Source organism: Monopterus albus, unplaced genomic scaffold, assembly GCF_001952655.1.
Source record: "Monopterus albus unplaced genomic scaffold, M_albus_1.0 scaffold119.1, whole genome shotgun sequence".
Taxonomy (NCBI): domain Eukaryota; kingdom Metazoa; phylum Chordata; class Actinopteri; order Synbranchiformes; family Synbranchidae; genus Monopterus; species Monopterus albus.
The window spans coordinates 948,491-963,146 of NW_018127999.1; positions in this window are offsets into that span (position 1 = coordinate 948,491).

The window sequence follows — 14,656 nt, forward strand, 5'->3', positions numbered from 1 at the left end:
CTACACGACAACTACTGAGCACGCTCCTTCTCTCAGTATGACCATATGATGATCAGCCCTGGGTTCAATAGTCTCAACCAATAGTCAATGCTCATTTTAACTTGTTTGGGTTACCAGATGAGTGGGCGACCTCAAGAAGGGACTTTCTTGCAGCTACGCCCCCACCCATCAGGAGCCAAACTGGGCATCGTGAGTGATTTTAGAAGCTGCTTTACCCAGGTCTGATGAACAGATGTTTAAATAGAGGTGCAAGTCCAGTCCACTTCCTCTGTTTTTTCTGTAAGGACAGCTTCTCACCTGTCCTCTGAAGTGACCACGCCAAAGAACAGATCTGTGTATTAAGGCAGCATATTTACATCTTATCTACACAAACACACACACACATGTGCTCTGTCTCTGCTTTTCAGGATGAAGAATGTTAGATAAGGATGTCAGACAACTGTGCCAGCAATGTCCAAGTCAGCTCGTTTTAAACCAGTTTGAAAAGGTCCAGTTAAACACCGCAAGTTCAGACACGTTGGGGTGGCGTAATGTGACTCGCTCCACTGCAGGGGGCGCTGGTACTTCTACTATTCCATCAACAATAAACTGGATTCTCCCAGATCTGAGTTCACAGGGGTTCACATAGGAAAAGCCTGTTGCCACAGTGTCAAGATGGCGACTCGCACAAATTAACCCCCTAAAGAGTCGAATGCTGCTGAACTGAACACACAACATACAGCTCACACACAGACACACACACCAGAGCTGGTGTAACAGGGTTATAATGTACAAGATGACTAGTTTTTTATGTATATGTGGTCCTGACTGTATCAGGAAGTATGAGCCTACTCAGAGTGAAACGCCCCCTACCAGCAGGAGAGTGTTATTACAGGTGACAGCGCTGCGTCTCTGTCTCCTTTTGTCCTTCAGGTGTAGCCATCATAGAAGATTCACATTGCTAGTCCCCCACACTTGCCAAAAAGAGGCCAAAACTCCTCTTCTGAAAGGCAGTGTCTAAAGCAGCTGCATAACACAGGACAGGTGAATGATTCTGGACTTCTACAGTGGCTATCGCTAATACAGCCCGCATGGAAACTGAACATAAAAACACATACAAACAAACAATAACTGCCACAAAGCTTGGGTTTTGAAGTGAGGATGTGGTGACAGTATCATTACAGCTTGCAGAATCCTCCGCCAAGTGGTTGTTACCATTCATGTGTTGGTAAGACAGAAAAATGTAATCTTGGTTTCAATATTCAATGTTCAGAGTAGCCTGACTTTGTAGACAGTGGTATTAGACAAGGCCTCACATGTATGGCCTTAACATGTAGTAGCAATGCTGAGGCTGCACAGTGCTGCCAGGAAAAAAAAAAAATAAAACATCTGTTGACTGAAATTCCTCTGCAGATTCTAAAGACTGTCAGATTTTAACCCAACAGCAGCCTGTAGTACCTTGACTAACAAACAGCTGATTTAATAAGTGCAGTTCAGATTGTTTTTCCTTTGATACTGTGCAGCCTTAGCAAATACAAACTGGTTATTATTCTCTATTTACAGTGTGGCTTCAATGCCCTCTCCTTCCGCTTCGTAGATACTGTAGACTGGAGTCTTTCGCAGGTTCTTCTCATCAATATCAACTAGAATACAACTTCAAAGCATCACTGTCCTCTGTGTGGTATGCTGGTGTGGGTGTTGGCTCACAGCCCAAAATGTGCTCTGATGATCTCCTAAGTTTGCAACGCTGTCAGGTCAGATATCCATGAGATCTGGATTGGATTTGCTTTCACTTTTTCCATGTTTAATCTGAGATGTTCAGCCTCAGAGTGAAGAATGAATGTCAGCAGAAGATCTGGTGAAATACTGTAGCACTGTGCCATCTTACCACCTAGAGTGCACAGTTAAGACATACACACACACACACACACAAAGACACAAACAGCTATATGATTCTGTAAGTGTTGAGATGGTATATGTGTGAGACCAAAACTCTGCCCAAGGTGTTGGCACGAGTTCTAGCACACTGAAAGGGCCTCATGCAAGTAATGACAGGTCAGAAATACACCTACGCAAGCTGAGAAATTCCTAGACTTCTGCTGTACAGCTGGTTCAAGGCCAACAGCGATTGCTGCAGGTAATTGGAGCCTTGCCTACAATTCACACAGCTGCTGTCTACTGTACTGACACTGTTGTAAAATACATTGGAAAGACGTCATTGCACAAGCAGGGCTGGGTTCCTCAGAACTGCCTCAGCTGAGTAAAGATCATGTTGAAAGCTTTTTATTCGCAGGGAGGAAGGTGAGAGCCGTCCACCAACAAAACACTGGGGGAAACCCTGTTGTACAAGCCTGGATGTGCTTGGCTTGAACATGGCGCAGGAGTTGTTGCACCTCCTGGTGGATGAAAAAGTTTGATTTCCACTATTTTAAGACAAAACGTGATGATTGCACTAATGTGGTTCTGGGGAACCCGCTGGGCATCAGGATGCTGTTACAGTATCTCTCTTCCTCTGTGGTTGCTGCTTCATCCAACAGGGCAGTGGTTTGAGGCTGTCGTTAGGTCAGTGAAGCCAGGATTGGCCAAGGTGTAAACGTTTCAGTTGATGCCACAGCTTCTCTCTCAGGCTTTTCTTTTTTTTTTTTTTTTACACAAAATGAGCATTCAATTAAAGTCTGGGGACACAAAATACCTGCTGGGCTCATGTGAAAACAGTCATTATCTTTATAACAAAGGGCAGATTTTCCACATACAGCATGGTTCTCTTTCAAACTAGTGACATGTATCTAATTCACATTTTAGCCAAAGTTGAATTTTTTTGGTGGATTCCATTTGGAAAAACACACTGACCTGTATAATGGAGTGTTTTTGGCATCATTGTCTGGTTCTGGCTTTATTGTCCTACGCCAGCCGTACAAACCCACCCACCTACCTACCGCTGGAGTTTATACACATTTACAATAATGTATAATATTGTTCAACTACTACTACTTTTGTTTACTGTGTTTTGAAAAAACCTTTGCAAGCAGTTTTTTTTTCTGTAATGCTTTAGCTGGCAGCTGTGGCTCGTGTCAGACTAGAAAGATGACTCATTATCTGCTTCCTCTGTTTTCACTGGCGCTTTGCTCTCCTCTCTGTCACAGCAAAGTTATGGCTTCAAGGTCTCAACATCCACATCCCAGACCCACTGCGCAGATTGAAACTTTAGTCATACAGATGCTCCTCATGGGCAGAGCTGCTGTGGAGGCAGAGAAAGGCTCAACTGTCGAGTTAAAGCTAAGTTAGTGGAGTCAAAGAGCAACAGTGACTTGAATCGAAGGGCCTTCTGTCTTTTATTCAAGATGCTGCAAGTTAGCCAAACTAAGATGCACACAGGTGAGTGCAGTCAGGTTGAACTCGGACGTTCAGTGGGGTGAATAAAACAGAAGCATTACTGCCATATGTGAGGGAACACCATGTCAAAAGCAGGTTTGATTAAATGATTTTATGGTTAATCTTTCAGTCAATCGACAAAAAACTGTTGTGATAATCAACTAATTAGAAAACAAAACACCTGAAGGCATCACTTTAACCTAGGAGAAATAATAACTGGTAATTTTCAATATTTTCTGATATTTTTACAAACTAAATCATTAATCGAGAAAAACAAGATTAAGTTGCTCTTTAGTTGCAGCTGTAGTCATTTTTCAAACTGTCCTAGCTTGGAGCAATCTGATGGCTTCACGTTGAGCTGGATTAACTCGTACTAGGCGGTTTTCATTATTTTCTGATATGCCACACATCCAACAATTAAATAATTAATCCAAAAGATGACTGGCGGATTAGTCATTAGTTGCAGCCCTACAGATCACACAATTCTGTTGGAGTCAGCTATTTTCAAATGATTACTTGGGCATTTTTTGCTGTTATTGTACAGTGACAGTAGAGAGGTGACAGGAAGTGAGAGGAGAGAGAAAGCTGGGGAATGACTTTCAGCAAAGGTCCTGGGCGGTACATGAAACGGGAACGATGCAGTTTATGGTTGTCTTGAGTCCCGGAGACTAGATCATTTAACATTATGTCCCAAACTACCACATTCACTTCTTGCCAATTTCTAAGGAATACATCACTCGCAATAAGCCTGCAGTGAGGCTGCCAAGGCTGCTAACACTTCATCATTTGGTCTATGAAAATGTCAAAACATAGTGAAAATGGCCAGACACAAGTTTTGAGAGGCCAAAGTGATGTCTTCAAATATCTTTTTTTGTTCCAACATCAGTCCAGCACCCAAAAACTCTTCACACTGGAGGAGCTGGTTTCAAAGAACAGCCCAAACTGTTTGATTATCAGCATTGTTTGTCGAGTTAATTAACTTCATCTCAGCTTTGATTAGGCTAATTGTTTCATATGACTCATTCCCTTCCTGAGAAGTTGGACATCTCCCAGAGTTTGAAAGTAGAGCAGTTTTCATGTGTCATGTTAAAGGTCAAAAGAGCCTGTAGAAGTACTCGTCCACGTGGCTTCCTCCTGTTTGTTTCCTTTGCCTTTCCAGTGCTTTTGGTCCAACATCTCTCTTCTGGCTCCACCCAATAGGGTTCAACACAGTCAGGTTACTTCTGCCTCCAGAGCAGCTTCATGTTTTTAAAGACTAAAGCTCTCATCTGCACAACCTGTGCCCCTTACTCTGCCTCAGCCATCCAACATCTTCCTCCTCCTCCCCCCACCACCAGCGAAGTCCCCTCTTCTGCTCTACCTGACTCCCTACAAACACCCTACCGCATTCCTTCTGCCCTCTCCTGTCCGGTGATCAGCCTCTTTGACAGGCACATGGCTCTTTTAAAATTGCTTATGAAGCATAGAACGATCAAATTAAAAAGTAAAAGAAAAACATTATGTCTGTGGCTTTAAGGACAAATAATGATGATATGGAAGAAAGTGTGAGGAGGAGAAAATGATGCTTTGCTCTGGCCTGGAGGGAGAGAGAACGAGGGAAGAAGGAGAGACAGGAGACGTTTAGTGGACCAGAGCCAGAGAGAGTACAACTTGTTCTTTCCTCAGCGTTCTGTTTGCAGCCTGTCCACACAGTCAAGTTAACAAGCAGCTAATATAAACAGCACCAAGACCTTTCCTTCTCGCTGCTCTCTCACCTCCTCATCTCATATCTTCTTTTTCTCTTGGAGCTTTCTCCCTCTCTCCATACACCCCGGTCTCCATACAGCTATCTCCTTTTTTTAACGGTTGAATCAGGAAAGCAGAATAGAAACTGATCAAATTTGCACTAAATGGTACAAACAGCCCAGAAAACATTTGTTTTGTTAGAGAATATTTTGATCTCGACTATAACTTTTCTACTGTATATGAATCACCCTTTGTGGGCACACGTGGTCAACTGAGAAAAGCATACACTGAATCGATGTTACCAAACAGTAGAGACCAACAACAAACAAGTCTTACAAAAATAACTGTCAACAAATGGCAGGAAAAGACCAAAACCAACAACAAGTCAATCTACTAACGAGTGCTGTGTGTCCTCGTCTTCCTATGTGCCATACAGCTCCACTGTTGTCCAACAACATGGCATTGAGCTGCACTGTTGCACTTCACACTTCACACTGTTTCCTTCATTATAGTGGACACACACTGTAGTTTATTTTTACTCAGTCCCACACACACAGTTCTGCTGCCCATTTACTCATACTGATGAAAAACTACAGGGGCCTCTTGTTGAGGAAGTTAGAGTAGTTTTTCACAACAATATGTTTGTGAGCTGTTTTTAAGTATTTGTTTTCAGTAGAAACAAGTGGCTTGGGGGTCATAGTATTGATTAAGTTTGATTAATTCAAATATTTCATGAAAAGCAAGTTTTATATCTTGCTCAAAAATGTTTATTTTATGTCAGAAATCGGGCCACAATACTAGTCTTTGCTCATTTGTCTCCATCAACTCTGACAATACTAGTTGCGATGCTCACACCTGCAACAGTGTACAGTGGTGTCGTGACTCCAGGTGGCCAGCTTGGACTGAATTGCCTCTGTGAGAGGACAGAGCTCTGAAATGAGCTCTGTTGGTGTCTGTTGATAGAGAAGTTAGTAAGAGAAGCTGAAATGCTGAGAGTCGACCGAACACTGTTCAGTTTTCTACTATGTTTGGGCTGCCAGAAAGCTAACGCTAGCTAGCAGCTGTCTGCAGGTGAACTGGTGCAGAAACTGATTATTGAACTGGATGTCTGTGCTACACTTGGCTGAACCATCTGGCATCGACAGCCTTTAACTGTGTGGGACACCCTGTATTTGATAAATATGTCTAACAAGGACGCGCTGCAGGTGGTGCAGGTCTTTCATAATTCTTGCTTAACTGCACAGTAAGGCTGAAGAATGTCATTTCAGTCATGTTTTGCTTCATTTTGAAGGAAATGATTAAAGTAAGGAATCATTCGCAATTTTTAAATAAATTGAGATTATATTTTTATATTATCACCTAGTCCTACTTAAGCTCGAGTGCCAAAGATGGGGGAGGGAAGTAGCTATGCACTGTTGGTTTTGGTCCTTCCAGTAGATTTGTGGAGATGACATGAAAACAAAAAAAACCCTCAGCTTTATCCTTAACTTTTATCCTCGTTTTACTACCTTCTTTGGATTTGGAATCACTTTACAGTCTGAGCAGTTTAATCAACCCCCTATACATCTGCTTTTCCCATTAGGCTCCTGAGAGGCTCACACAGTACATATATCACTGCAGACAAATAGAGACTCACTTGAGATCTACTTGGCCAATGCTACCATCTCTGACTGATGGTCAAATCAGTATGGTCACATTAAATCTAAATTCATCTGGGAACTGTACACAAAGCATATATAAAAAGGCGCTGGAGACACTTCAGGTGTAAATGGAATCCAGATAAATCACGGTCTGAGTTTAAGATGCAGGTTAAGACCATCTGTTAAGAAGTCCTCTGCACTGCCTCTCCTCCCACTTGATATTTCACCACTCTCTCTGCTTTGTTTCGTCCTCATGATTTGTTATTTTATCTTTTTCCTTGCTGTTTTTCTTCTCTGCTTTCATAACCTGACTTCCTTACCTCGCTTGTTTTCTCATACACACACAAAACAAACATTTATCTTCTTCCTCTGAGGTAAACAGGCATATTTGTGCCCACTGTTCAAACTTTGATACATGAAGGGGAGAAATAGGTGCTTTGACTACCTAAATTGGGGAAAGTGCAGCCTCTTTGTGTTCTCACTGATCACTGCACTGTGTGAGTGCGGTTGCAGGAGGCTCAAGAGTGAGTGAGGGCACAATCGCTTGATTCCCGATTTGTTTGTCTATGGAGACAGAGGCTCTGGGTTAAATGTGATTAAAACTGCAGTGAGGTGACCGACCTTTCGCTTCACTCTCCCTTTGCCATCCTCACTTCCTCCTCTTCTTTCTCAGCTGGAGATTGCTAGAACATTCTTTCTCACTTAGTGCTTTCAAACAGAATGCAAGATAAAATGTAGATGTGGAGAAAACTGCCTACTGTTGCACAAACTGAGGCAAAAATACATTCGCACAAGCTGAAAATGTTTCAGATTGAGCCAGAAGTCCTGCTTCTCCCAGGGCTTCATGAATCTACTTTGTAAACATACAAGAGGGGCTGATTAAAAATAAATAAATTCAGACCACACACAGTCACACACTGCTTTGCTGCGAGCTAATTTACAGTGCGTCCGTGCAGTCGTTACATGAGTTGTTTCAGATGAACAAACAGGCTGCACCAGTAGTCACATACCAGGTTAGAGATGTGCTTCAGCCTCTGTCTGAACACACCTTCAGTAAATGTTCACACTAAGCTGGCTCCATTTTAAAAACACTAGCATTTAGGCCATTTTTGTCAAGATCTCCATCCACACATAGAACAGCAGCATTAGAGAATCAGCTGAATATCCTCTTCTTCACGTGGCAGACAGTAACAGTGCATCACAGGCTTCTGGTTGGCAGCGAGACGCAGACTGGTTGCTCTGCGGAGTTAAAGTTCTTCTGTCCCCTCTTGCCTCAAAAAAGGTTTCTTTGATGCTGAGACAAATACTGGCTTAGTGTTGATTTAGCCAGTTTCTTGCCTCCTTGTCCTCTTTCTCCCACTCACTCACCTTGAGCAGCTCTGTTACTTGGGCATTTTCTGTCTCACCGTCAGCTCCACTTCATGTCGCTTTTTGTCTTTTCTCCCTCACTCCTGTCCTCAGTGCAGAGCAGGCCATTTCTGATTCACTTGAAAAACAAAATAAAGAAAAACGTTTTCTCCATCAGGTTTAAGAGTGGAACTAGAATTAAATGGAGTTCTGCTTTGCTAAGCCAACTTTTATTTCTGTCTTCCCTTGTGAGGACTAATCTGTGTCTTTTATTTTAATCACTTAGTATTGTTTGTTGAAGGAAGGTTCGCTGATTAAGCTGCTTCTCTCCGCTCTCTCCTGACATTTTTGGTATCACTCTGCTCTTATTGGTCATATTTAAGCACTTATTGAACACCAATAAGCATAACCCAATCAATCAAAGCAAAGCTGGACTTTTTCTCCTCCTTCTGTCATATTTGTCCTTTAAGGTGTTAAAATCTCTGCTGTCATTGCCAGTTTCTCCTCCACTCTGCATCAGTTCTACAATACAATAATATGAATGTTGCAGGAGTTAATCCTTCTGTATTCTTTGTTTCAAAGAATGTTGTGCCATTTGTTAATAGCAAAGAGAACTATTGAACATATATGAAAAAGAAGAGCTATTTTAAATTATTTTTTGGCTTTTTTTGCTATATTTATTTTCTTGTATTAGAATCTTCTTTGTAGGAGGGAAAAAAATCAAAAATGTATTTTTCATTAGTGCAAAAAACCTATTTTCTTCCTTTTTGTACAATTTTGATGTTTTAAGCGAGACTTTGAAAAGCAATATGATGATGATGACGATGTTTCCTGTGACTGTATCTGCATGCTGTTTGTGTTGCCTTAATGACGGCTGCATCCCACTATGACCCCGCCCATCAATGACCTCCCTCCTGCGCCAACTCTGACCCCACCCCTTCAGCTCCCGCCCTCATCTGATGACGTCCCAGTCCGATCTGATCCAGTCCAGACCAGTGCAGTCAATAAAGCAGTGCTTTCTGTGTACTCCTCTGTCTGTCATTCCTCTTCATCACACAAATACTGAAGTCTCACAAGCCTTTCTAAGTGATTTAATGTGAGGGGGGAAACAAATTGACCAAAAGCTTCCGTTACATTTTAGCGTTACACTTTAGGGTTAACATCTGTATTAATAAATAGATTTTAATTATCTTATTAAAACCCTTTTGTAATTTTTTGAAAATCTTTTTGGTTGTGCAGAAAAGTACTGATCTTTTCATGGAGCAAAAGTTTGACACAGATGTTTTTGTATTAGGTACAGGATTTGTGTAAAGTGACTATCTGTGTTCTCTTTCAGCAAGGTACAGGAAATGTCAGGATCACCAAAGTCACCAAGATTCACCATCTGGGGACCATGAATTTCTGTACAGATATGGTACCAGATCTGTGAGTAGATGCTGAGAAATTTCGCAGGATAAGTGAATTTTTTTTTATGAAATCACAAAAAGGTGGATTTCCATTCAACTTTTTTATATGCATTTTGAATTTGTGTGTAAAAAAAAAAAAAAAAAAAAAAAACTGTAGGAAATTAACAAAAAAAAAAAATCTTAAAGATGTTGGTGAATGTGGCCCAGTGTTCCTTTTAAAGTCAATGTGAAAAATCTTCAGAAAAGAAACCACTGTTCTTCAGTCACAGTGGAGTAACTCGCAAGAACACGGTGTCAGCACAGGCCTACCATAAATTCAGAAATGAGCCTCTCCTGTAAGCGCATGGCAGCAGCCTGGAGTTTGTTGAACAACAAGTGAAAGACAGAGCATGACCCAAAATATTCAGTGACCATAAAATGTCTGTTGGTACCGGGCTGAGCTTATCAACCTCCAACACCATTTGAACCACACAGCATGGGAAGACTTGGCCAGAGGTCCAGGAGAGCAGCCCAGGGACACGGACACAGGCCAATCTCGAGGAGTGCATGCTTCTGAACGCCAAAGGCCTGAGAGAGGGGCCAGTGAATTTCTTCTCCAGCAGGATTCACACATGCTGCCAAGTCAAGGCTGGAGTGGCTTCACAAGAAAAAAAAGAACTGAAAGTCCTTTAGCAACCTCAAAGCCCAGACTTGAATACCAAAGGGAGACATTACTGCCAGGATGATGCAGATGTTTCCAGGAGGGACTGAAGAAGTATGATCATGTCACAGAGTAAGTTTTATGCAACATTAATCAATATAGTATGTTTTTATTACTAACGGGTCATATGATTATGCATATAATGTGAAAGGGATCGCATTTTTTTAGTGTTGTGGCCCATAACTCTGCTGTTGTGGCTCACTCTCACCGGACCTGGACCACCACAGCGACTGCACAGAGCCAATTATGTAACACAGGGGTGGCAGTGTGCTGATGGGAAGCTGCATGAGATCAAAGAATGTCGAGGAGATGACATATCTAGATGGCAGTGTGATCCCTATCACTCAATAGATTTTAAAGCAGAGAAAAGTGAGCCAAGTGAGTCCCCCTGACCTGAATCCAGCAGAACACCTTTGGAGTACTTTAAAGCCGAAGAACAGCAGCTGTACAGTAACAGAACCCCGCCTCCTGAAAAGTATCGTGTATCACAGAGCATCTCTCCACAGATCTGAGCAAAACTGATGTCATCCATGTCCAGAAGGGTCCGATCTGTCACCAAAAATAAAGACGAACAAACTACTGAAGAAAAAAGGACCCTCGCTCATGTAGGATGTACTCACTGTTGTTGCAGCTCAATTAATCAAACAGTTTTAGAAATGAATTGGCTACGTTCTTCTAGGCCTTTGTTGAGCCATAAATAAAACTGTATTAAACAGGAAGGGATTTGTTGATTATAGATTATTACTGAAAACATCAAAACTATATAAAATAACACATATGGAATTGTGCGGTAAACCAAAAAGATTTAAAGCCCTTCCTCTCCTTGTGAGAACACACAGACACATTGCACAACTCATCTCCAACATATCGTGTGTGTGTGTGTGTGTGTGTGTGTGTGTGTGTGTGTGTGTGTGTGTGTAGAAATACCACAGTGTAAAAATACTTTTTGATATTAATACTTTTGTGTCCTGCATGCACAAAAGTATTATCAATTTAAAGTACCAAAAATAAAAGCACTCATTGTATAGAATGGCACTTTTAACATTAATGTAGTTCATATTACTGGATTATAATTAATGATGCATTTGATTAGTATTAAAATCAAATGTATTTTATTATGTATTATTTTGTTTATTTCTTTCTCTCTTTATTATTTAATTAATTGAATTTATTATATTTAATTTCAGAGTGATTCTGTTATAAAAGGATAGTTGTACCAAAGGTATTAGACCTTGGACTTGTTGTATATTATTCATAGACTCAGTTTCTTTCATATTTTGTAACAAGGCATCGGCTCTGTCAAAATAGATGCCAGTCACAATTTGAGAGGTGCTGGATCCAGATCCAGCTTGTTCCAGCACAAATGAACCCCTGGTCCTTCCTCTTTCCCACCTGACCTCCACCCTCCTGTGACTCTCCTCAGTATGTACAAGGCATCTGCTACGAGAAACTGTGTCACTTCCTTCAGAGTGTCCTGCACCTGGACGGCAAAAACAAACTATCATTTTGTTGTCTTTTTCACCTTTCTATTTAAGCCAAGACCTGCTGTTTGTTGCTTTAAAAGGAACTAGATGGCTTATAATTCATCACACTGAACAGCACCTGACGTGAGAATACTGATTTGTTACTGCAGCTGATAAGGATCTCCTAGGAACAGCGGATGGAAAAAGTGGGAATCGAGTGTTGAAGGCCTTGAGTCAGGACTATGCTTATCTGCTGGTGTGTCTATACGTATATCAGATTGCAACAAACTTGCTGAACCACCCCCACCCCCCACCCTTACGGTTTCACAGTGGTGGATGTCAGCTGCCAACAGTTGATCCAAACAGCTTTCTGCTCTCTATTGATTCTGTGTGTCAGATTAACTTAGTGCCAGCACAAAAAGCTGTGAAATTGATTCCTTGACATTTAGAATTTTCATCTGTTAGTTTTCTTTACCTGCATGCTCATCATAAACTACCTTTCTGAATTGGGTCTTTTGAGACAATTATAATTTGAGCATTTATGTTTAAGCTAATGAGCTATTTGATGACCCACAATACTTTGCATTCATCAGTGACACGTGGGGGGACAGTTACCTGTAGGAACCATATGATGACAGGAGGCCAGTTGTACTGAAATCCCTTCTGCGGTGATCCACTTTGGACTCAAGGATGAAGTGATTAGATTTAGATTTTTAAGGGTCAGTGACCTCATGTCTGTTCATTCCCATGGATTTGACTGGTTGGCAGAGGCAGACAACCAGGAAGCCGTAATTCTAGTTAACCTTTACTTCATTGGTTTCTACAGTTGCCCTGATGTGCAAAACACAAAACATGACAGGAAGACAATGCACATAATTCCTCAAAACAGCTACACTGTTCAAAGTTCTTTATTGTCGTTGTTATAACAACAAAACAGCAAAACATCTCCAGACTGTAAAAACAAGTGGTAAATAATACTCAGTGCTAAAACGCATTATATATAATAATAAATAATAATAAGGCACATCAGCTGGTGGTGCCATGATAAAAAGTTCTGACATTATGTCAACCCAGGATGGGGGCTAGAGAAGCTGTTAAGGCAGTATTACAGCTTGTAGTATGAAAGTGTTGAACAGGGTGTGAGGAGTCTGAGTGTCTGATGAGAACGTTTCAGGCAGCAGGAGGCGGAGATGGTGTTGATATCTGCCAACATAACTCCAGTGATTTCCCTGGCAGTTTTAATTATCCGCTGTATGGCCACTTGCTCTGACTTGTGCAGCTGAAAAACCACACTGACATACAATATGTCAGGACACTTTCAATGGCAGAGTGATAAAGGTTTACCAGTAGCTTCTGTTGCAGCTTTTCAGTTTCCCCAGGTAGAAGAGGCGCTGTTGGGCCTTCCTGATTACAGAGCCTGTGCTGTTGTCTCAGGACAATTCCTCCATCACAGTCAGGCCCAGGAACTTGTCGTGTGCAAGGTGGCAAAACTGGCAACAAACACTAGACCTACTGGACTTTAAGGCTGGATTCACATTTAAAACAGGAGGCGAGTCAATGAAATATGATGCAGGATGCGTTTAAGACCTGTTAGACTCTAAAACACAGCACAGTAGATTGTAATACTCAGACAGGCTTGTAAAAGTCTAGAAAGTTTTCAGAGCAGCAGCTTTCTCAAGTTAAACCACAAGAAATGCAGCATTACTAAGCAATCCACCAGAAATATGAGTGTCTTTGGTAAATGTTCCTATAATTTTTCCATCATTAATTGACTATTGACTTTTTTAAATCATGAATTTTGCAGGAATATTTAATATACTATCAAGTGAGACAGTGGTAGGAGTTGATGGTTTTTCAGAGTGGAGTCTCCCCTATAAAGCCAAATAATATATATTGCAATAAATGATCTCTAAAATGTAAACCTCTGTTGTGCAGGTTGTCTGTGTGTATGCTTGTTTGCACGTGTTCAGTACATTTTGGGATGAGTGTTGAACAGCTCCGTTTGTCTGAAATGAATCTACAGGATTGGTTATGTTTCAAACTGCAAACTTCAACATTACACTATTAAGAATAGAAACTGCCATTAATGTAGTCAGATGTACAATCAGAGCTACTTTTATTCATCCTCTCACTAGCAAATTAATGTTAAGTGTTACTGTGACTTTGGTTGTTGAAAGCAATTTTCCCCCCTACGTTTTTTCTTCTTCACTCAGCAGAAAGGAAGATTCATAAGGACTCCATGATGAATTCAGAGAACTCATCTAGCTTCCACTATCGCCCTCTGGTGGCATGATATGATATTGAACAGTTACTATATCAGAGGTTTGCAATATACAAGGCAAACAGATCGAACACCAGTATTTTGTTGCTCACACTGGAACGATTTATAATGTTAAAAATTGAGTTTGAAAGTTTCTCTGTGTGTAAATTAAAACAACAAAACTATTTGCCCATAATGTTTAACATTAAAAATCATAGACCTGTTTTTGGCAGTGTTTCAAGTGAGTTCCATTATATTCATTCATATTTCAGGAACCCATGATAAATTTCCATTTCTGAATCACTTGCTTAGCTTCCTATGAAATTTTCTACAAAGAGCAAACATATGCAACCTAATAGTCCAGGAACCTTTCTGAGAATTTACACTTAAATACTAGCTCCTTCCCAAGTTAAGAGGAAAGTAAAGGAGCATTAAAATATAACATTGCCTATATTTTTACAATCTGCTAACTAATACTGCCAAAACCTAGTTACACATGTTCAAGATTACATTACTATCAGATATTATCTTTGAGGTCACTGTATTAGCAGGTAAGCACTGAAAGATATTTTTCCCAGTTCTCTTAACCAGGAACTCAGAGAGGCGAGGCGGTCCAAGTGGATACAAAAAACCGTGCTGGTTTATTCAAAGGATCACAGGCAAAATTAACATTACACGTCCAGGCATCTTCCACCTCCAATACTGCACGCAGGCAGATGAAGAATGAAAAGCCCCGAACCCAACAGGCCTGTACATTATATCTG